This window comes from Equus przewalskii, chromosome 17, assembly GCF_037783145.1.
Source record: "Equus przewalskii isolate Varuska chromosome 17, EquPr2, whole genome shotgun sequence".
Classification (NCBI taxonomy): Eukaryota; Metazoa; Chordata; class Mammalia; order Perissodactyla; family Equidae; genus Equus; species Equus przewalskii.
The window spans coordinates 67,435,915-67,459,314 of NC_091847.1; the positions used below are offsets into that span (position 1 = coordinate 67,435,915).

General features: G+C 40.3%; 2 long non-coding RNA genes across 3 annotated transcripts; one reads left to right on the forward strand and one right to left on the reverse strand.

The window, feature by feature from the left end:
* Nucleotides 1-3,208: 3,208 nt before the first annotated feature.
* Nucleotides 3,209-14,512, reverse strand: LOC103552822 (uncharacterized). The gene is made up of 4 exons (XR_545333.2): nt 14,406-14,512; nt 7,725-7,872; nt 7,015-7,071; nt 3,209-4,154 (listed from the first exon to the last, which is right to left on the reverse strand). It is a non-coding gene; the product is annotated as an uncharacterized lncRNA (long non-coding RNA).
* Nucleotides 14,513-14,579: 67 nt separating this feature from the next.
* Nucleotides 14,580-21,031, forward strand: LOC139076836 (uncharacterized). Of its 2 annotated transcripts, XR_011528831.1 has the most exons (4): nt 14,621-14,667; nt 15,312-15,427; nt 17,039-17,177; nt 19,660-21,031. It is a non-coding gene; the product is annotated as an uncharacterized lncRNA (long non-coding RNA). The 2 variants fall into 2 exon arrangements; XR_011528832.1 differs by lacking the exon at nt 15,312-15,427 and having other exon boundaries at nt 14,580-14,667.
* Nucleotides 21,032-23,400: the final 2,369 nt, after the last annotated feature.

The window sequence follows — 23,400 nt, forward strand, 5'->3', positions numbered from 1 at the left end:
TGAATGCTTTTCCCGATTCTTCCTCTGAATTGAGGATTTTTAGACTTATCGGCCACCTGGGAGTAGACTCCAGGGAAAATGATGTCACTAGCTGTGCACAGGGGATGGCCTTCTGTATCTTCTGATAAGACTGAGTCTGAAAAGGAAATCATACTGCTGTCAAGCAACTGAGGTTTTTTTTAAGGTTCTGGCATCATTTGCTATGATCACTGTAGTTATAGGTCTAATTAAAGCCTCTAGTCAGAGAAGTTGTTTAATAAGTATAAATTCCAAGAGAACACTAAATATGCCATCTCCTACGTGGTAAAATCTCCAAAGGAGGTAAGTTTCTTTGGTAATAGCACTGTTTGTCTCTAAATTATTTTCCTTTCTGTATCCTTTCCATATTCTATGAGCTTCCTATTGCTGTTATAACAAATGACCACAAATCTGGGTTAGAGACTCGAGATGGGTTTAAGCTGGGCTGAAATCGAAGTGTCGGTTGGTGGGGCTGCATTCCTTCACTAGCCTCTGGAGGAGAATCTGTCTCCTTGCCTTTTTTTAGCTTCTAGAGACTGCCTGCATGCCTTGGCTCGTGGTCCCTTCCTTCATCTTCAAAGCCAGTAGTGTAGTATCTTTTAAAGCTCTCTCTGACTGATCCTGTCTTTTCATTGTCACATCTTTTTTTCTGGTCCATGAGCCTCCCTCTTCTAAGGATCTTCATGATTATACTGAGCTCACCCAGATAACCCAGGATAATCACTCATCTCAAGATCCTTGACTTAGGGGCTGGCCCTGAGGCTGAGTGGTTAAGTTTGCACACTCTGCTTTGGTGGCCCGGGGTTCACTGGTTGGGGTCCTGGTCAGGCACCTATACACCACTTATCGAGCCATGCTGTGGTGGCATCCCACAGAGAAGAGCTAGAATGACTTACAACTAGGATATACAACTATGTACTGGGGCTTTGGGGAGAAAAAATAAAAAATAAAAAAAGAGGCAGATTGGCAACAGATGTTAGCTCAGGGCCGATCTTCCTCACCAAAAAAAAAAAAAGAAAAAGAAAAAGAAAAGAAAAGAAAAAAAAGAGCATACCTTAAAAAAAAGAAAAAAGGATCCTTAACTTAATCGTATGTGTAAAGTCCTTTTTGCCAGGTAAGATTTGCAGATTCTGGGGATTAGGATGTGAACATCTTTGGGAGGCTGTTACTTATCCACCACACATATCAAGACAGGAAAGGAGACAGGGAACATTTTCTATGGGAGACCCTTGGAGACTAGACTATAGTAGAAAGCTGAAAAGTAGCTGCTTGAGGAAATCGATAAGGCAGTACATTTCAAATCATTGTGAGCTTAAATATTACCCAGGGTTTTGTAAAAAATGCCTATTGCTGAGCTCTGTCCCCAAAGATTCTGATTCAGTGGGACTGTAGTTCAGCCTGGGATCTGTATTTTACACGCCAGCACACATTCTCCCCTGACCAGCAGTGTTCCTGGAGATGATTCAGTGCAGGTCACCCACGGACCACACCTGGAGAAGCTGACGAGGGGGAGGTGGTGAACAGCACAGAACCTGAGAGCACCGTGCAGCAGCATCATTATTAACTGCAGGTAAACAGCGGAATTACTGGAGGAACTTTTAAAAATACGGTTTTCCTGAGCCCCACTCGAGGAGATTGGGATTCCAGAGGTCTGTGGAGGGCCAAGGCCTGTGGTTTTGAAAATCCTTCCAGGTGATTCTGACAGAGGACCATTGCTTCAACCTCCATAGAACTTCTCAGTGTCCTGGTGGTCCTACCTGACCTCGCTGTGGCCAGGGGAGTCTCCTATTTCCTGTCTTCAAAAAACGATTCTACCAGCTAATATTTTTTTCTTCGTGATTAAGCTATGGATCATGATAATTTTTTATTTTTGTGTCCCCAGTGCGTTTCTCAGAGCCTGGCACACAGCAAGCACCCAATAAATGTTTCTGGAATAAATCAGTGGTTCTCAGACTTTACTCTGCGACAGAATCACCTGGAGGACTTGTTCAAACAGATGACCAGGCCCCGCCCCCAGAGTTTCCAGCTCAGCAGGCCTGGCGGGGGCCCAAGGATGTGCATTTCGAACACGTTCCCAGGTGCTGCTGGTGCTGCTGATCTGGGGACCAGATTTTGAGATCACCAGAACAAACACAGTTTGAATTGTTAAAGCTCTAATTCTTTTATTACGAAATGAAAATTTTTATATGTGGTTGAAGGATTTAAACTTTTCCCAGTTTTTGAATTGTCCTTACTTTTTCATCATTTTTATTTTTTCCCTTTAAAAATCTTATCCTCTAGAAATTGAAAAAGAAAATCGTATTTCTCCAGTGATAGCTGTCCTAAAATGTTTTATTCTTTATTTCTTCTCTATTGGTGAATTCTGTAGAGACAAAACAATGGAAAATATTTGGAGAGCTCCTGTCGATAACGGATGCTTTCAAGTGCATATCTTCAACATTGTGGATGCATAATCTCACAGGAAATTATCTTTTAATCCGAAGATTTGATTTGCATTTTTGCTTGTTTGCTTAGTTGGGGTTTTTTGGTCATACTCCTCAAAGTGGGTGGAAATGTAAAGGAAGAGAGTCACACACATATCACGAGGCCAGTTACCGCTAGAAACAGAGCACAATTAAGAAAGATAAGTACTAAGGAGGGATTTGTCCCGTTTGCCTGGGATGCGGTAGTATATCCTTTTTATTATAGAAATAAATATAAAAATCATCCTGTATATATTTTCAGGAAACTATTTCTTTGAAAAAAATAGTTGACTTTTTTCCCTGTATTTATCCAGCTAGAGCTCATACAGAGGGGACTGATACTCCTGATTTGTGCTTTTTCAACCTGCAAAGTCCTTCTTAGGATTTAAGGATAGCCTTCCTTCTTCACACCAAATTATAACAGTGCACTTTCCTCATAAAATACTCCCTGAAGGAGGGATCAGCTTGCAGACAGCCTTACATCTTTGAATTTGGCTATAGTAACAGTTTCTGGTGGTGAAGTAATAAAAGGTATTGATTTTATTTATTGTACTCCCATGAAAAGGCTGAATAACTGGATTGATGGGATGGAGGATTGCTAAAAATATTTTTATAGGGTTTGGAAATTTTAATCTCCTATACAGTGCTGAATTTGACTATGTTGCTGGACTGCCAGGAGGCATCTTATAAACAGACTGTTGCAATGAACTACTCTTGCGTGACCGTCAGTCGTGAATACATTTTTATTGAGTGCGCACCATGTTTGCAATACTTTGTTAGATCACTTTCTATCTCAACAGGTTTTGTTTTGCCTTTTGCATGCTTTTAAAGGATACAAATTGATAAAAAAAAAATTGGTAAAAATAATTTTATCGTTACCCAAAACGGGTATAGTCAAGTTAAAACATTTAAGATAGTTTGTATACAATGAAAAGCACAGATCGTAAACGTACAGTTGGATAGATTTTGACAAAGGCATATACTCCTGTAATGCACACCCTTGTCAATCAAGACACAGACATTTGTATCACCAGAGTTGCCTCAAATCCCCTCCCAGTCAATCCCCCTCGCTCCCACAAATAACCGCTGATCCCGTTTCTATCGTCTGCACTCTTATGTGTGACTTCTTTCACTCGGTCGAGTTCTTCTGAGATTCATCCCTGTTCTGGGTATCAGCAGTCAGTCCCTTTTTATTGCTGAGTAGTATTCCATCCATTGTACAAGGCATGGGCAAACTTCCTACATTCCACTGAGGCTTCCCCAACAGAGCAAGAGAGCAGGCAGGACTGAGGGCTATCCTTCATTACCTCCACCCCTCATACATGTAAGCCATTTTTCCCCGAAGTGCAACCCTTGGACTTCCTTCATCAGTATCACTAGCACTCTACTATTCGATCTGATCTTATTAGATCAGAATCTAAAGACAGAGAAGAGGGCCTGGTATTTCTAGCAAGCTCACTGTGGAATACTTAGGAACATTAATGATTGACACTATTGCTTTAAGCAAATATTTTGCGAATAGAAAGTGTTAAGGAAAGGGCTGGAAAAATAAGAAACAAAGTGGCCAAATTGCTCCCAGAAATTCACATCAATGGACTGAACTAAGCGGGTTTCCAGGATCACAACAGGCAGCCGACTGTGTGACGCGACAGGAGCAGGAGTCCTGGGGGCCGCCTAAGTAGAGGAGAGAGAGAGAGACTGGGATGAGCAAGTCACCGCACCTGTCTGCGCTGGAAAAGAGGGGTCTGGGCAAAACAGCGGAGGAACAGGTGAGAAGGGAAGAAAGTCAGACTGTGAGTGTGTGGCGTCTCACAGGGAGAGAAACAGATTTCGGTTTACCTAAAGAACCAAAGCCGTTCCTCGTTTTGTTTCCCCCCTTTCCTCTCCGGCCCCTGCTGCCTCCCTGGGGGCTGCCAACCTCACCTGTTTTTCTTTGTCGTTGCCTCCCAGCAGAAATGTGAGTACAGCTCGAAATTAAAAGAGCAAAGCCTATCAGTGCTGCTGAATCACTGGTTGAAAAACGCAGCTCAAAGAAACGGGATCTTTTCTCACATGTATGGTGATAAGGTGCTTAAATGCCAACATGATAAGAACAAGATAAATAAGAGCCAAAAGCCCTGTGATGCACCCAAAAATGTCAGGCTGGCGCCACATGCTGTCCAATGCAATGTTTGGGATGATCTAGGGGCTGGAAGAAGAGTATGTGCTTTTCATTTACACAATTTATTCTTTTAAAGCATCAAACTGCTATGAAACACTTCCCCCACTGCAGCGGTGAAGTGTCTGGCCACGCCATCCCTGCAGTGGTGCACGGACCCCGTGCACAGATACACACATGGCTCGTATTTCATCTCTTTGTTTGGGGCTGCTGGAGGCATAGCTCCTCGAGGGGCTGCCACCTTCGCCCAACAGCCCTGGAAGCGGGGCTCGGAGCAGCTCAGGCCACTCTGTATCACCAGGCTGATGCATCTCCACCCTCCAGGCACCTGGGGCCCAGCCCTCCTCTCTTCTAAGGGCTCAGTGGGGACAAGGGAACTGAAGCCATTCTGACCATTATCCCAGCCAGCCCTTTCCCCTTTTCAAGGGAAAAGCTTTTACCCATACTTAGGTCCATTGGGTACTTTAGAACACAGGATGTATCACACATCGTTAGTGGAATATAGTCTAACAAAACTGCGAAGAAATCTTCACCTGCAGTGGTCTCATCGTTAGAAGTAATATTCATATATTCCATTATTCTATGTTATTTTGAAATTATTACATACATTATACTTTAAATAAGTAATTATGTTACTGTTATGTTAGTGATAACGTTGTTAAGAACCATAATTTTCATTGGAAGATAGAGGAGATGAAGCGTAACGTTAAAAATAAACTTAGATCACTTTTGATTAAACTTGAATTTGAACTATTTGGATATTTGAAATTTGAACTTGGTATCTCAAAGATTCAAATATATTTGAATTTGTGATGTGAATATAAATTCATGTTTTTAAACGTTTAAAAATTTTAAACGTTTAAAAAATTCAAAATGTTAAAATACCCTAGCTCTGCCCACTGAAAAGACCCCGTAGCAATGACAACCCAGTAACAATGAGCATGTTAGCTCCCAAACTGTGGTCTCTAAACATGATTCCCTGCTAAAAGGAACTGGCGATTCTCGGAGAGGTCACTGGTTCCAGATGCAGAGTGGCAAATGACACACTGAGACTAGATCATCTTGTTATGCTAGAAAGCAAGGAGGCTGTCCACAGGCCGAAGGTGGACAAGTTTACCATCAAAAAGAAAAATGGGGGCTGGCCCCCTGGCCGAGTGGTTAAGTTCGCGCGCTCCTTTTTGGTGGCCTGTGGTTTCTCCAGTTCGGATCCGGGGCGTGGACATGGCACGTCCAGAAGGACCTACAACTAGAATATACAACTACGTACCGGAGGTCTTTGGGAGAAGAAGGAAGAACAAAAAAAAGAAGACTGGCAACAGATGTTGCCAATCTTTAAAAAAAAGAAAAATGACAATTGATTGAAACACACTAATTAAATAAATATCCCTGAATTTATAATGATACTCAAAAAAGAAAGCCAAAGCAACTAACACAACTCATGTGCCGCTACTGGAGGTAGTCTAGCGACTCTGTACTCTGAAAATTAGCAACTACAGGTAAAGAATTAAGTCTTGATCTGCCTTTCCTGCCAAAACTCTATTTGCAAGTCACAGAATAGCTCTAGCTGATGAAGGAAGACTCTTCTTACAGAAGTATTCTAGATAGTAAATGTAGAAAGAATAATGGAATTAGAAAAATCACCTTTTTACAACACCTAATAAAATAATTCATTCAAGCAATAAACATCTACGAATGCTAAAACTAAGAAACAAAATATTATTGAGGAAACTGGATATTCCGAGGGAGCCAAAAGGTCACACTACAACTCCACAACTAGGAATCAACCAGTCATGGCCTAGACCTACTCATCAATCAGCGTTGTTAAAAGCAGGGCAAATTGATATTTTGCATTTCCTGGTGTGAGGTAATATGAGGTACATAGGGCCACCTGGGAAGCGTCTGTGCCAAAAGTGTTAGTCCTGAATCTAATCAACACTTTATATCTAATTCTGGGTTACAGAGACATAGGAGATGGAAACAGGTCAAAAAAATCAGCAAAATCTAGAATGTCGTGGGACAACTGATACAGGCTCTTTGAGAAGTTACTGTCTGAGAAACAGGTGACTGGGGAGATGAACATGCCAGACAAAAAAGAGACTTGAGACATCTCAACCTCAAAACGGCAGCAACAGAATCGTGTTCGTTAAATCTGTATCTTGAATTTGCATATGTATTTTAGCAAAGGATTGTGGTTGGCTTGTTGACTAATGTAGTTGCTTCTACCAACCTCTTGTGAAGGAAGGAGCTGGCTGTCGATTCCTGCACCCCTTCCCAAGTTCTCTGCCCTCCCCTTCCCGCCTCCACTGAGGTCCAGAGGGGACAAACTGATGAAACTGATAGCAAGCAGAGGGGCATAAACAGAGAAACAGTTCTTACTCAAAATGGAGCTTGTGTGAGGCAGTCACAGATTCTGGCGGGTCACAGAGTCAAGTGCTGTAATAAAAACCAGATAATTTTGTGACCAATAATAACAGTTATAGTCACATTTCCTGAGATGAAAGTAATCAAATCTCCTGCTCTGTCTGTGATGGCGATCATTGTGCACTGTGCAGGACTGTGCTGCAGGGGTCTAAAAAGAAATTTCCCCCTAACTGTGTGTAGAATATTAATAGTCGATTAGCGCTCTCTCTCGAAGTATCAGATAGAGGTGGCTCTAATGGGAACAGTGGTCCAAAACACAAACCCCATTTAGTCAAGCCTCTTGTTTAAAATTCAGAACATGTTTATATACATGTACATATGTGTGTGTATATGTGTGTATCCAGTTTCATTTGACTTATACTCACACTGTCAGAATTATTCTGATTTCTTTTTAAAAATTTTAACTGGATGAGTTTCTTATTGAATCATAGTTAGAAGCTGAAAAATTCCAAGTTAGTAGCAGAGATTAAGTATCCCTAAAAGGAATATCAGAGTATAAAATAAATTTAATTATGTAATAGGCCATAATCTACCTAGATCAATGATTGTTTCTACTTTTTTTTTTTTTTGGTCACAGATTCCTTTGAAGATCTTATGAATATTCAGGTTTCTCTTCAGAGAAAGATGTAAATATGTGAAAAATTAGTCACAGTTTCAGAGGGTACCTGCCAACTCCCCACTGTGGCAGATTGCATCCTCCAAAGACAGCCACAATAATAGCTTCCGTCCCACAGATTCTTCTGCAGTGTGACTTGCTGCTTTCCCATCAAGAGGTGGAGTCTAATTCTCCCCTTGCTTCTGGGAAATGATTTGCTGAAACAAAAGAAAATGCAGTAGAAGAAATATTCTGGGACTTCCAAGCTTAGATCACAAGAAGCATTGGCACTTTTGGAAGACTCACTCTCAGGACACGAGCTCTCATGACACTCTATCTCTGAGCATCGTCACATGTGGCCTCTCAGGTTGGCACGTTCAGCTGAGCTCATAGCCAACAACTAGCACCAATTGCCGGCCCTGTGAGGGAGCCATCAGATGATTCACCCCAGCCAAGAGCCAACTGAGGCAAGTGCACACCTGAGCCCAGCTGGCCCACAGAGCCATGAGTGATAACAACAAACTGTGGTTTTCAGCCCCTGAGTTTTGGGGTGATTTGTTACACAGCAGTAGATAACCGTAACACCCACTTACCCCTGTTGAGAACCACTGCTCTTAATGATTTATGGAGTAAAGGAAATAAAGTTACTGGATTGCAGTTAAAATTCTTAGCTCTAACAATTTACTAGCTGCATATTTGTGTATCTTATAAAAATTACTACCTAAGTTTTTACAACATTTAGATATGTTCTGATTTGAGTATTTTGGCTTTTTATTTCATTTGCAAATCAATGAGTACACCTGGCTATTTAGAAATCAAGACCACCTTGATTTCAATACCAGAAAACAGAAGAAAAACCTTTCGAAAAAAATTGTTTCTTAAGCTTTGACCCAGAACTTCCACTTTTAGATATTTTTCCCTTAAAAATAAATGGTTAATGTAGATAAAGATTTAGTTACAAACACGTTTATCACAGCATTGCATCTAATAGGGGGAAACTGGAAACAACCTAAATGCAGATCAAAAAGAGATTTAATCAATGATGGTATTCCCATGCTATAGAATACTATGCAACTGTTAAAAAGAGATAAAACTATTCTTATTGGCATGGAAAGATGTTCAAGGTATACAACTAAGTGGAAAAAAAGCAAGCTGCTAAACACTAGGTATAATGAAACACTTTAAGAAACAACAGTAAAACACATAAGTGTATGTATAGAAAAAAACTCTAGACTTACATACCATGCTGTTAACAGAGGACATCTCTGTGTGGTGGGACCATAGCCTAACTTTCAATTTCTGTTTTCAACATTTTTGTATTATATGAATTACAGAATTTTAAGAATAGTAAGTTTTATTTAAATGTTATATGAAAGGAAAAATTGATAAAATAAAATAGACTGCAGACTGGAAGCCCTTACTAAAAGTTTTCTTTTTCTCTCTGTATGAAGAACGGATGGACAGCGAATCCATGTTCTCATCTATAAAACTTACCTTTTCAAGGAATTCTGTCCTACTTATTATACCTGAATAACTTCTCCTTGGCACCATGCCTCCTATCATTCGTGGTTTTGGACTTGTGCTATGTATATATATTACGTATATTATTTTTCAGAGCTTCCTGAATAGTTTTACATGTATGTGTTCTAAATCTTGAGCTATCTTCTGAACTCCCTGGTTACTGCCTCTTCTTTGTACTGTATAGTCTTCTAAGATCAATGAATGAATAATACAGAGGTCATCAAACTGTAGCCTGGTGGTCAAATTTGACCAACTCCCTGTTTTTGTGCAGCCCTTGAGCTAAGAATAGATACTAAATTTTTAAATGATTGAAAAGAATCAAAAGAAGAATAAGATTTTGTGACACGTGAAAATTATGTGAAATTAGAATTTCAGTGTCCACAGACAAAGTTTTATTGGAATACAGATACACTCATTTGTTTTCCTACTGTCTGTAGCTGCTTTCATGCGACATCAGAGTTGTCACAAAGACTGTATGGCCCACAAAGCCCAAAACATTTACTAGCTTGTTCTTTACAGAAAAAGTTTGCCAGTTTCCTGAGTTAATATAATGTGTGTAAGTAGCATCAGAAAGTTTCTTCCAAAACATCTGATATTGTAGAGTGCGTTTAGTAGTATGGTAGATTGCATTATTGTTCTCAAATCTTCTCTGCTGCTTGTGTAATATGATTATACACCCAATAACCTTAGAATAATGTGCATGTGACATTGCAGTGTTTCCCAGGAAAGCAGACACAGTATGCACCCCTGCCCCGGTGTCTTCAGGCTCGGTCATATGTTTTGGCCAACGGAATATTAGCAGGTGTGACATGAGTGAGGCTTTAAATGTTCTTGCAGAGTTTGACCCGGGTTCTTGAGTGTCTGTGATGTGCCATGAGGTAGCAGCCATCTGTCTGAGTAACCACCGGATGCAGAGTGAGAGACATGCAGACCGGACCTGAACTTGAAGCGGAGTCAGCTCAGCCAGGGCACAGATCCATGACTGAGAAATGAGTGTTTGCAGCTGAGAGTCACGGAGGCATGCAAATTACTCGTTACGTGAAAAATCCAACTAACGCCATGGGATTCTTCACTCATTAGTCATGGTCATGTTTGTGTAGCTCTCCTATGCTAAAAATATAGAAACCGGAATTTAGATTTAAGAAGAAGTGCTATGGATGATCCCAGGTAACCAGTAAATGTAATATATTCATACTGCTCTATGAGTATAGTCATAAGTTTGAGAAAGTCTTTTCACCAAGCTGTCCTAATGCCTTGAAATCACATTTTCAGCAGACATATGGTCCAATATCATGAAAGCCACTTGGCTGATTTAAAATGAATGAGCTGAAGAACTTCCATGCATCTCCATCCCTCCACTATTCCTGTCTGATGTATGGAGTGACGTGATTGTATGCATTTCTGTATGTGATTTCCAAGTCTTTAAATGCAAATATATTTTTACCTGTAAAATGGGAATCTTTGATAATTTTCCTCTAGTGAGTATTCTAAACCTATCCAAATTTGGTGCTATTTCTCATAAGGATTTAGAATCTGGTTATGTTAGTTAAGGTGTATAACTCCCTTAAAGCAAGGTTTTCTTTTTTGAGGAAGGTCAGCCCTGAGCCCATCTGCTTCCAATCCTCCCCTTTTTGCTGAGGAAGACTGGCCCTGAGCTAACACCCGTGCCCATCTTCCTCTACTTTATATGTGGGATGCCTACCACAGCATGGCTTGCCAAGTGGTGCCATGCCCGCACCCGGGATCCGAATGGCGAACCCCAGGCCACCAAAGCAGAACGTGTGCACTTAACCGCTGCGCCACCGGAACACCCTCCAAAAAAGCAAGGTTTCTTAACAGTGGCACTATTGACATTTTGGGCTAGAAAATTACTTGTTGTGGGTGGCTTTGCCGTGCATATTACCGTTCTAGCAGCATCCCTGGCCTCTATACACATTAGATGCCAGTAGCACTTCTCCAGACGCCCCATCCCCCGCAGTCATTGACCATCAAAAATGTCTTCAGACATTTCTATATGTTTTCTTGGGGCAAAATCACCCAAGTGAGAATTGCTGCCTTATCAAGTGAGTTTTATTGCAGTGGTTTTCATCCTGGGTTACAAATTATAATAATCTAGTAAGCTTTTTTTTTAACATCTTACTTTGAAATAATTTCATGTACATTTGATAATACTTGCCAGATGTACTTTTTCCATCTTTTTCTCCATATATGCATAGATACTTTTTCTGGATCATTTGGGAATATGTTGCAGACAGGATATTCCCTCACCCCCTAATATTCAGTGTGCATTTCCTAGGAACACGGATATTCTCTTACATATTCACAGTATGAGTAACAAAAACAGGGACTTTCAGAGTAATACAATATTACTATTCAATCCAGGGTCCCTATTCAAGTTTTGCCAATTAAATATCCCCAGAAATGACAGTTTTTTCACAGTCCAGGCTCCAGTGAAGGACACACACTGTATTTTGTCCCATATTCCTTTCGTCTATAGAGCAGTTCCTCAGCCTTTCATTGGGTTTTATAACCTCAATATTTTTCAAGAGTACAGCCTCCTTTTTCGGTAGAATGGCTCTCAGTTTGGATGTGTGCGATATCTCCTCATGATTAGATTCAGCGTGTGCAATTTGGGCAGGAACATTGAGTAAAAACGCTGTGAGCTTCTCCTCAGGAACCACAGGACATAATCCCTTTATTGGTGATATCGACACTCATCATTTGGTTAAGGTGGTTATTAGTTGCCTAGGGCTGCCATAACAAATTACCAGAAACTAGGCGGCGTGAAACAACAGAAAAGCCTTCTCTCACAGTGTGGAGGCCAGAGTCCAAAATCAAGGCGCTGTCAGGGCCGTACACCCTCTGGAGGGTCTGGGGTACGATCCTTCCTTGCATCTTCCTGCTTCTGGGGACTGTCGGCGTTTCTCATGGCTGCCTCACACCAGTCTCTGCTTCTATCTTCGCATGCATGGCCTTCTCTTCCTGCTTTTTGTCCATGCCTTCTCCTCTTCTGTCTCTTATAAGGACACTTGTCATTGGATTTAGGGCCTCAGTAATCCAGGATGATTTCATCTTGAGATCTTTAAACTAATTATATCTTCAAAGACTCTTGTTCCAAATAAGGTCACATTCACAGATCCTGGGGTTAGGACGTGGATGTATCTTTTGGGGGCTACCATTCAAGCTAGTACAGTGGGGCCTGCCAGCCTTTTTCACTGTAAAGTTACTATTTTCCCTTTGTCATTAAGAAGTAATTTATGGGGAGATACTTGAGACGATGTAAATAATGTATTCCTCACAAACTCTCACCCATTGGTTTTAACATCTATTCATGATTCTTGCTCAACTGGTGATTTTTAAATTCCATTATTCCTTCTACATTTATTAGTTGGCATTCTATTGTAAGAGCTTTTCTCTCCTTCCTTCCTCCTTCTCTCCCTCCCTTCCTTCTTTCCTTCCTCCTTTCTTTATATCAATATAGACTTATTTTATTCAATGGGTTATAATTTACTATTGTTATTTTATTTTCACATTCAAGTTTTCCCAGATGTGGCCAGCAAGAGCCCCATCAATCAGGCTTCTGTGTTCTTTGACATGATTCAGATCATTCTTTGAGCAATTTTCTACTTTCTGGCACCAGAAAATGTTCTAAGTTCATCTTACAAGTTTTCCCCATCCCAACTCTAGAATGAGCCATTCGGCAAGGATCCTTTCTTTCTTTTAGTGGAGAATGATATTTAGAAACCAAGATATGGGTGTCTAAGAAGCTTTTTAAATAAAAAATTTTAAGCCTCACTTTCAGAAATTGTAATTCACAAGTCCTGGGGTGGGGCCCAGAAGTGTGTGTGTGTGTAACATTTCAGGTAGTTCTGTTGCACAGCAGTGTGTGGGAACTACTGCTCCATTGCATTTAAACCAGGATTTAGTTTACATTTTTCAGAGCACATTTTTTATCTAAAGGGACAAATAATTGCCTCATATCTTAATTACTAGATACCAGAAAACTAAGCAAGATAAAACCTACAATATCTGAAAAAACGTACTAGATATCAGATGTCAGTGATGAATATCTAAGGTAGAAAATGTCTTCCAGAATGTAAAATAATTATTGATTACAAAATCAACTTAGATTCAAGTCTAGATACAATTATAATCTCAATCGAAAAAGAAAGTAGAAATTTTACTTCTAAATTGCATTCCTCTGACTATAATCTCTCTCTCTCTCATACGCACACACAAAAGAATACATCACTTTTTAGGAAGGGGTGCAGGGAACACAAGAGTTTTCACAATGGAATAGAAAAGTCATCTATTTCAATATCCGTTGCTTGACTATCTTCAATAATAGATAACTCAGAGGAGGAACAAAATTACTTCAGTGAAGCCAACTGTGCTGTTGAATAGCTATATTACATTTTGGTATTGAATGTGAAAAAGCATTTTTTCCCCATATGAAATTTGGGTTAATCTTTTTTTATTTCTTAAAAAAATAAGAGCATTCCAGGGAACTAACATTTATATCTTGAGGACGAATTTCTCGTTCTGTCTACAGATGATCAGGATGTATACCGAAACTTTGGGTCTGTAACTTCCCCTTAGTAAAAAGGAATACAGTATAGCTCCTCTTTCAGATAGCAGCACTTTTTTTCCCCCCTGATAATCACTGAGATAAATTAGAAGAAAATGCCCCATGGGAGTAAGAATTGTAATTCTTATTATTAACAAATAATAGCAGTTGTCATTTTTAAGTACGTACCAGGAATTTTACGTATCATCTCTGTTTTACAAATAAAGAAAATAAGTGCAGAGCAATGAAATAATTTGTCCAAGGTCACATAGCTAGGAAGAGGCCAAGCCAGGACTCAAGCCTAGTCAGGATGGGCGAGCATATGCTCGGTAACAAACAACCATCAGATCTCAGCAGCTTATAATAACAAAGGCACAGCTCGTGCTAGAGGAGCACGGTTGGTTGGCTGTGGCTCTACTCAGTTTCATCTTCAACCTTGAACCCAGGCTGACAGTGACGCCTCTGTTTGGAACCCTGCTTGCAGTTGTATGGGAAAAGAGAGCATGGCGAACCACATACTGGCTTTGAACACTTCTACCTGACAGGAGGAACAAAATGGCTTCAGTGCAGCTAACCATAGTGTTAAACAACTATGTCCCATTTTGGTACTGAACATTGTTTGGTATTTTGCATTTCAAAAGCCAGAGCAAGTTATGGCCAAACCTGAAGTCAGTGAGGTGGGGAAGAAAAATCCTCGCCCAAGGAGGGGCAACAAACACTCGCGAACAGTAACCAGCCTACCACAGACTGGTGTTCGCACGGCGTGATTTAACCCGTAGCCAGGGCAGCAGTCTGCTGGGCTCAGTGATTGGTCCATGTTGGTCCAATCAGAGTGAAGCAAAGACGGTTGTTTGATGGTTGGGGGAGGAGTTGACCTTGCTCTTTCGCTCCGAGGGAGCTGCTGCAGCCATTTTTCTGCCACAAGGTAAGAAGTGTGACCAGAAGGTTGATACGTGCAGCAAGGCAAAGTCGAGAGAAATGGAGCCCCAGCACTCAGGACCCCATGAATCTCTGGAATAGCTCGCCCTGAAGGTGGTCCAGCCTCTGAACTTTCCAATGATAGATCTCAATCAATTCGCTTAGGTTAAACTAGTTTAAGTAAGAGCTTTTATTACTTCTAATTCGAACTGATAATCTTAAAATTCAAGGCCCAGCAAAGTCCTAAACTGCCTTAGAAGAGGCACGTATGTATGTATGTATGTATAATATGCTTAATTTTCTGTAAAAATAATGTAGCAACATTATGAAAATTTTGAAAAATAAGGAAATGATCCATAATCATACTATCCTGAAATAGCAACTCCTTAATCAGGTCTGCATATGTCCTTCTAGTCCCCCCGCCGTGTGCATTTATTTTTACATAGGTTGTATCAAAGCACACAAATAATTTTGTGTCCTGACCTTTTCACTTACATGTACATTTGAATTCTTTCCCCACATTGCTACATAATATTCTAAGGATCACTGGCATAGCAGCAAAATATTCTAGCAATCAGCTATAATACAGTGTAGGTGAAAATTTTCCCTAATTTTGGACAATTAGTTTGCTTCCAGTTTTTTACTTTATAGGTAACAGTGCCATCTATGTATAAATAGATGTGCATGAAGAAAACTGGAAGGGCATACACAAAACGTGATACCAGTGGATGCTTTTGTTCAGGCCTCTCTGCCCTGTGGACCATAAGGTGATGAAACTCACAGAATTAGGCAGGGGTTGGGCTCTGCCTACTGTAAGTCATTGTTCGAGATACCCATGTATGCAAATCTGGCAGTATTTATTGTGCTAGGTTAAAAAAATGGCACAAACCCCTTGAAATTTTTGTTGGAATAAAGAATTCTGATGTGGAATGATATTTGGAATAATTGGTTAAAATTCCAAAGACAATAACTTCTAGGTGGAAGCTAGTAGGCTAGGGAGACTTGCCAACACATTGGGAATAACAAGTCAGAAGGAAATGCTGCTGAGATGTATCAATAAAGATTATAGGGAAAAATAATCTTTTCGTACTGAGGTCCTCCACTGGCATGAACTGCTCATGCAACTCTGTTTGGCCACTGTCCTCTGGGGAGCTTATGCCGAAGGGAGGCAGCTCTTTACTGTCCCCTGAGAGTCTGTTTACTGCCCTGCATGAGTCAGATGGCTCTGCTGTCCTGACCTGCTCACTGGCCTCTGATGGCTGTCTATCGCTGGTCCAGCATCTCCCAGGAGCTCCACAGCTTGAGCACTTTCCAGTGAACTTGGGATAATATTTCCCTTGCTAGCTTGAGATTCACTTAGATTTATATATTTTTGTTATAAATAATTAAAAGGGCTGCTGTGGTTACTCAAGAGTAGTGTCCAGGCAGTTCTCCAAATCTATTTATCTTTCTCAGACTCATTTAGAACCTGGAAGACCTGCAGACCCTCGACTGGATGTTGAACTTTTTCGCCCTGCTAATCTTGGTCTGGAGGTACAGGGCTACAGCTATAGATCTTGACACCTGTTTCTCAGTCCAGGTCCCCAACACAATTTCTTGACAACTATATTAGCAAAAGCATTTAACCTGTGCCCATAGGGGCACTAAAAGCAGAGCCAGGTAATTTGTTGAGTGGATCTGATTTCCTAAATTAGGAAATCCTTCTTTGGCAGAGTGTGGGCTGGCTTGGGACAAAGCGGTTTTATGTAGTGGAGCCAAAGAAGTGCATATTATAACTTCTGAACAGAGAGCAAAAAATGGGCCTAGATCTTCAAAGGAAACCTAGTAAGAAAGTATCTGCTAATAGCAAAGTTGGTCAAGCAGGGGCTCACAGGGAGAGGCTGCGGCATCTTCTCAGAGCCGATGTGAGTGTGGTTGACCCAGAAGTGAGAGGATCTGTAGCTCCCAGGAACTGGGGGAAAGGATGAGGACTACCAACAACAATCAGGCTGGGAGACCGTCAGACAAATGCCATCCCTACTTGCAACCTGTACATAATCACTGCACAAATGAGCAACTGGTGCAGTTTCTTTGACTGAAATGACTAATAACATATATCTTTGGCTAAACTCCATTCAAAGAATACAGAGAAATAGCAACTATCTTTTATTATGAACTTTAAAATGTTTTAATTTTCAACTAGTGGTTTTTAGTATTACACAATGCCTTAGAGTCTCCTTTTATAGTACTTTTTCCGCCCAAAAACTCCAGTATAATGCCAAGATCATTTATCTCCCATAATTCAAATTCGGGTTATGCCAAAGCCTAATATGGGATTTTGTTTTGATACTTGACCCTGAATAACGAATGTAGACCAACATATCCTTATTCTTTTCCAGCAAATGCTAAACCTTCGAAGCAGCACCACACAGTTCCTGGGTTATAAAGGCTTTGTTCCTCAGATGCTCAGGTCCCCAGAAGGTCAGCTCTCTGGGGCAGGCCAAGCCTGTAGCGTTCACTGGCTTCTCCACAAGCTTAGTAAGTATCCTGCTGGCTCAATGGATAATAAGGGCTAATGGATTTCCTGTATCCTTAGAGCAATATTTACTGAAAAAAAAGAGAGAAAAAGGTTAAGTGGAAGCAGAATAATAAATAAACATTATAGGATGAAAGACCTCAAATGAAGTTCCCATTTAGTGAAATAGGTGCTTAGCACAGAAACAAGGTGTGTAGCTGTTTAAAAAGAAAGAGAAGAAGTAGAAAAGTCTGCAGCAAGTTTTCTCTTTTCAGAATTCCCCAACTACAGTATAATTATTTCAGATTTTCTTAAGGGTTTTTCTCTGGACTCTCCAATTCCCCTTTGAGGACCATCACTAAAGGGTGGATCTGGCACTTCTGCTTTATGAAGTAGCCCTGGTACCTCACCTCATGGAGATGAAATTCTCTGGCTTTAAGTTCCCATTTGGTCATAGCCCCACGCACATCAAGTCTGACAGGCCATTTATTGCTTTTGGCAGCAGAGTGAGGTCTGTGCACAAGAATGGCTGATGAGGGAAACTCTGCAGAAGGATTCAGGAGTAAGAGCAGCCTGGACTGGTTGGGAAAGGGCAGCTCAGGGAGCTGGTGCCCTGGATGCCTGCTAACAGGGATAGCAACTCAGAGAGCTACTGCTAACCCACGAGGGGCCCCAATGGCACGTCCTCCTCCCCCACTTTCTGAGGGAGCCATTACTCTCATGCATTCTTTAGGTCCTCAACCCCACCCATTGCTTACCCAAGAAATACTCTGTAAAGACGAAGGGCAGACCTTGAGAATCATCAAGAATAACTTGGTACACAGAGAAAAGCAGTCACATTACACTGCAATTACTCAGGGAGCACAGAGTCTGAGGTCTTTGGTTTCATTTCTGGATGAAAAATTTACTTTAAGGTAGAAATATACTTGACATCTTTAATCAGTCCCGTGTAAAATGGGCATACTTGCATTCATTTATGCCACACAGATGTTATAAGGATTAGTTAATGCTTTTAAAGTGTGGCCTTCAAATCAAAATTATTTCAACTTGAACCGAATGGAGGCTTTTTAAAATAACAGGCACATATTCCTGTATATGTTAAATACTAAGGAATTTCCTGTTTTTCTCTGCTAAAAGTTAAAAACACTAAGCAGTAAGTTTTCAACCCTACTGTGTAACTGCAGTTATTTATTGCTGAAACAGCATATCATGTAAATACTGTAAGACTTAGTAATTCCTTGCAGAATCTGATTCATCAGGGAAAAGTACTCTTGGGCTATTTTAAGCACCTAGGTACATGTTCTCTGCGCCAGTCGACTGTCATAGCAACTGATCTACCACAGAGAAGCAGGGAAGTGCCTTAAGTCAGAAGTGCTTTTCCTTCCCTTTCGTTTGGGAATCTTTCCTCGGCTCTTAGAATGGAATTTCATGACTCAGAGACCGATCATGGAAAATTTCACTTAATGAACGATAATTCTGTAGCAGCTTTAAATTTCTGAAGTGCTAGATTTAATGGATGCTCACATGCTACGGTTTAGCTCCTTAGTTTGGGAGAACGTGCAGAACACTAGAAAACCATGACAGATGAATGGGAACAATGAACCCTGTGAGTTTGCGTAAATGTACCCAGAAAATTCAGATTGAAAGAATCCAGTTCAATCAGAAATTTAAGGCTCATCTAGATCACCTTAATTTTCATCATTTAGTTAATCTGTTCCACATGGGATTATAACAGCTTTACATATTCCAAAACAGTTCAGCAGACAACCAACCAGTGGCCTGAGAGAGCAGTGTCCCACATTTAGACACCGTCGGAGGGGGAAACAAAAGTTAATTCTTTGGGGGAAAGTTAATTCTTTCAGTGGCTTACCATCAATGAACAATGAAATAATCTGCCAGGTGGAGACTGTGTAATGACTTTTGATTAAGAAAAGTTTAAAAAGGGCTCCACTTCAACACTTGAATTTTCTAAAGTCACAAAGTATTTGTATAACTTGGCCATAGATGTTCACCAAATCAAAGCACTAGACTTGGGAAAATATTCAACACTTCACTTTAACTCCTTAAAAAAATGTGGGGAGGGGGTAAAAGAAAGAAAATAACACATCTGATATCACTTATCTGAAACCCTTGAGGTCCAGATGTGATCTGTAAGTTGGGACTTTTTCCATCTTGGATGGATAACAAGGTAAATACACCATATCATACACAAAACTCTGAGTGAGGTCTGGGCAGCACCCCGTAATCAAACAAACTGATTTTTCAGCAGTGCAATGTGTGAACGTTCACACTGATTCTGACCAATGAAGATTAAAAATAGCCTCAAGTCAGTTCAGGGCAGGTGTTGTTGCCAGATGACTTCAGGTCTGGTCAGGCTTTGATGCCAAATGAGTTATGAAAAGTCTTTCATTTATCAGACCTCTTTGGATTTCAAACTTAGTGGATAAGGGATTGTGAGCCTATACTGCTTGATGCAATGACTAACATACTTCTCTCCCTCTGTAGTGAATAAAGCTGAAACTGTGAACTGTTCAAAAAAGAAAATAGGTGATTTGAGAAGTAGGGGAGCTACAACAAGTTAGTAAAGGAAAACAGTAAGATTCGGGAACATCTGCCTTCCAGCAGAATATTCTTTGTGTTTCTAATAAAACCAGGAAGCCAAGTGGATGGAAGAACTGATTTGAGATGTGTGATGCTGATCCTTGTGTTATGTTGGCACAAATATGGGCAATTAGGACACAACTTCACACAACAGTGGGGCAAGAAAGTGAAATAAGGAATAGAGGGATATCTAGCGATAATAGGGTTGATTATGTGACAGGCACATTTATGGTGAAGCAAAGAGGAAGGGATTTGGCATCAATTAACAGACTTCCTGAGTTCAAACCTGACTCCCTTACTTGCTTAACTTATCTAAGCGTCAGTTTCCCCATCTGTGAAATGAAGAGAGTAATATCATAGGGTCTTTTTGGAGGCACCAATAAAATAAAACCTGTAAGACAGCACAGTCCTTGGTGCATGGTTAGGAGTTAAAGTAAAATTAAAAATAAAAAAGTTAACAGTTGTAACTGATGGCAGAGACACAAATATCCCATTCATCTAGCGTGTTTAGTTTGCGTCAGTGGTGTCATGGGATTGTGTATAAACGCCCAATTTTCTCTACCTGCCATACATCTCTGACAGGGCCACTCTTATGAGGAAAAACACCTTTGAGAGATGTCTCTTGAATAGGAATTTGCTTTAGTTATATCTTAACATAAGCAAGAGGCTTTTTTGTTAAAATAACTTACTTCACTGCTCTGGCCCACTGCCCTGAACATTCCACTTTGTTTTGTGTGACAGTGGGTTTTAAGTCAGCCAGTGTACAAGGCCCCAGAATTCTGTTACATCTGGGTTCAGAAAACTATTTACTTTCTTCTATAGTTTTCTGAACTAATCTTATTTCTTGGTTGTCACATCTCATAACTCACAACTGCTATGTATTGAATTTTGGCCTTTCTCTTTCCCCTTCACCATAAAGCTACATCCTTGAAAGACAGGCAGCCCTTTCTTTCTTTTTTTTTCCCCTTAATTTTTCACTGCAAAACTAATTCGCATACTTTGTTGATTTTTTTTTCATCCAAAGGCAAATAACACAGGTGTGTGTGTGTGTGTGTGTGTATATGTGTGTGTATATAGTTCCCCAACTAAAAAGGGGAAATCCGCCATTAACTTCCATAATTTCCTCACCTCCATGCCACTTTACAGAGATAATTGATGTTAACCATAGGCCTGTGTTCTTCCAAACAGCTTTCCATGTATCTACAAACATTCCTATCCTATATGTTAGGGAGAAATTTGTTGTTGATTTGACAAAAATAAAATCATTGTATACACACTGTTCTGCAGCTTGCTTTTTTTCCTGTTTAACCACGTACCACGGACATCTTCTCATAGTGTTGTTGTTCCCATTTTTTTGTAACGAGTTGTGTTCTGTAAGCATAACTGTGTATAGTTATTAACTTATCCCTTCATTCACTGAGTTAATATTTATTGATCATCAAAATGAGGAAAATATGCTAGTTGCTGTGGAAAATGCAAGGATGTAAGAGAGAGTTTTTGCCCTCTGGATTCTTATTATAATCTGGAAAGAGAAATAATACAGGGACGCATATAAGTCCCATATTAAGTAGTACAGAATATGTCAACTTAGATTTTAGTACCACTGTAGGTCAGAGAAAAGTAAAATGACTTTTGGAAGGGCTGACCAGGAAGGTTTTTTTTAGGGGATTTTGGATATAAATTGGGTCTGGAAAGATTGGCTGTATTTCAACTGATGTAAAAAAGGAAGAAAAAAATACTTTTAGCCAAATCTCTGAAAGAAGAAATAATGAGGCATGTTTAAAGGAGCACCACAATCCAAATGCTTTGATGGTAAAACACTTCTTGATTTCAGAAATATTAAAAGCTGGGGGGAAATGTACAAATTAAATCAAGAAAATACAGTATTTGGTCAATTTGACTGGAATGGCAGATTTCCAGAACGTAGAACTGATAGAGAAATCTGGAAAAGTAAGTAGAAACCAAATCATGGAGAATCTCGAATGGCAGGGGAAATCTGAAATTTGTCTGTTTTGATTCTTGCATATAATTCTCTTCCAGATCTTTCTTTTCTTCTTATCACAAGCTGTTAGAATTTAGGAAGAGACCTGATAAGCTAGTCTTGAAATATAAAAGTTTATATTCTGGAGTCCTTATTAAAGTGATGTCTTTAAAGCTATTGGTCCATTTTGTCAGGCCCTCCCATTACAGACTGTTTTTTTCCATAAAGAGATAAACATTTCATATTAATTTACTCAGGTGCCCAGCACTGTGCCAGACACCAAGATGTCAGTGGTGAACAAGACAGTCTCAGCCTCCCATGCTCATGGCCTGATTGATAGAATTTCTAGTGCCTTCGCCCCACTTCCCAGACACCATCAGTGTCAAATTCTGCTGGCCTGTCACCCATTAAAAATACACATCACCTTGACGTCACCTTCTGCTGCTTTGCCCTTGTTTTTCGTCTGTGGTTATGATTTCCTGCTTGCCCTGCTGAATTCTGATTTCTTGAAAACCCCGTGCCCTTTCTTAACACCTAGGTGACTTTTCCCCACTGTGCTTTTATGTAAAGCAGAACTATTTACAAGGGAAATTTTAGTTGTTACAGCATCTCCGTAATTATTTGCTAAAATAAAAAAAAATTGGTTTTTGGATTTCCTTTATGTTGATGAGGACAACTACAATGAAGATGATGATGAAGCATGGGTGGACTTAGAAATATGCTAAATATCTCCTACAGAAAAGGTCCTATTATAAACACAAATGGAGAAAACTTCTATTTGGGTCTTAGCCTTAGGCATGAAGCTCAGTATACACATTTAGGATTTTTCGTTTTCTTGAGGAGTTAACCCCTTTACTGTTATGAAATGTCCTTCTTCATCCCTGATAATATTCCTTCTGGAAGCTACCTTGTCTGACATTAATATAGCTATTCTAGTAGCCTCCAAGATGGTCCCCAATGATCCCCATCTGGTGTACGCTCTTGTGTAGTCCTCTCTCACATTGTACCAAAATTGGTCCGTGTAACCAATGAAATACGGCAAAAGTGAAGTTATTTCACATCTCAGATTAGGTTATAAAAGACTGTGGCTTCTGTCATAGGCCTTCTTTCTCTCTCTCTCTTTCTCCGATCACTTCCTCTGGGGGACACCATGTCATGAGCAGCCTATAAAGAATTCATATGGTGAGCCATCCCTGATGGCCTAGTAGTTAAAGTTTGGTGTACTCACTTCGGCAGCCCAGGTTCAGGTCCCGGGTGCAGAACCACACCACTCATCTGTCAGTAGCCATGCTGTGGCGGCGGCTCACAGAGAAGAACAAGAAGAATTTACAACTAGAATATACAACTACATACTGGGGCTTTGGGGAGGGGAAAAAAAAAGAGGAAGATTGGCAACAGATATTAGCTCAGGGCAAATCCTAAAAACAAAATCCACATGTTGAGGATCTTCTGAAGCCCCTTGCCACCCACCACATAAGTGGGCCTGGATGCAGACCCTTCAGACCTATCCAAGCCGCATACTTAGACTATGAGAGACTCTGAACAAGAACTCCCAGCTAAGCCACCCCAGATTCCTGGCTCACAGAAACTATGCAACGATAAATGTTTGCTGTTTTTAACTGCTAAATTCAGAGTAATTTGTTATACAACAGTGAATAATTTAT